The 884-nt window shown below is 57.2% G+C and overlaps 1 protein-coding gene across 1 annotated transcript in view; it reads left to right on the top strand.

Annotated features, from left to right (window-relative positions):
* UBAC1 (UBA domain containing 1) overlaps window positions 1-884 on the top strand; it is a 46,138-nt gene that overhangs the window by 19,700 nt on the left and 25,554 nt on the right. The window lies entirely within an intron of this gene.

Below are 884 nucleotides of genomic sequence, written 5' to 3'. Positions count from 1 at the left end.
GCGGACACCCCCCCCACGGCTCCAGGGCCACGCTTGGCGGGAGCCGGGGGGGTGGTGGTGGGGGAAACTCGTGCAGGCTGTCCCCAAAAGGAGCCGCTGCTGGCCGGGAATTGCCTGAGGGGGAATTTGCTCCCTCTCACGGGCTCTGGGAGCCGGTGTCTGGGCCCGGCACGCCAGCAATGGTTGCAGAAGGGGATGGGATTCCTTCACATCTTGGAAAACAGGAGAGAAAACCTGCCGTACAACCCCCAGGAGTTGCTGGCACAGCGTGATACAAGTGTAAAGACCCCCAGAGACGCACTCCTGGGTCGGGGCTTCAGCAGTACCTGCTGCTTTGGACAACCCAAAACTAAATCTGCTTCCTGATGGGATCAAATTTTAGCTTTCCGGAGCGCTCAGCTCCTTCTCACATAACACTTTATTGCCTTTGTTGTCTCTGGGTCTGCTAATTCTGTCTGGATTTATTTCTTCCAGAGAGCTTTAGCTGCCGCTCAACCAACTCCAGACTGAGTGTGTAACATGAATATTACAGCGCTCACTCTCAGAGTTGAAACGATGACATATTCCTCATTTTCTAGACAAGTGCAGCTCCATTTCATACATGCATAAAAACCCAGCAGCTGTAGCTGCAGCGCCCTTTTTTTCATTCCAAGCTCCCTTTAACAGTGTATTTAACACCAAAAAGCCCCGCTGCCTGTCAGGCTGCAGGCAACAAGCCGGGAAGGGAAAACAAGTGAAAGCCTAGCGAGCGCGCCGGCAGCGTGCCCCCCGCGTCCTGCCGCCCACCGGCCCCAAAACACCGCTCGTTCCCCGGGAAACGCGTCGCCGCACCCCGCAGCACCCCCGGGGCCGGGAGAAGGGCGGGAGACGGGCAGGCGGTTTCA

The sequence above is a fragment of the Pygoscelis adeliae genome, unplaced genomic scaffold (assembly GCF_000699105.1).
Source record: "Pygoscelis adeliae isolate BGI_AS28 unplaced genomic scaffold, ASM69910v1 Scaffold114, whole genome shotgun sequence".
Classification (NCBI taxonomy): Eukaryota; Metazoa; Chordata; class Aves; order Sphenisciformes; family Spheniscidae; genus Pygoscelis; species Pygoscelis adeliae.
Note: the sequence above shows the minus strand (reverse complement) of the source record. Positions and strands in the feature narration are given on the sequence as shown.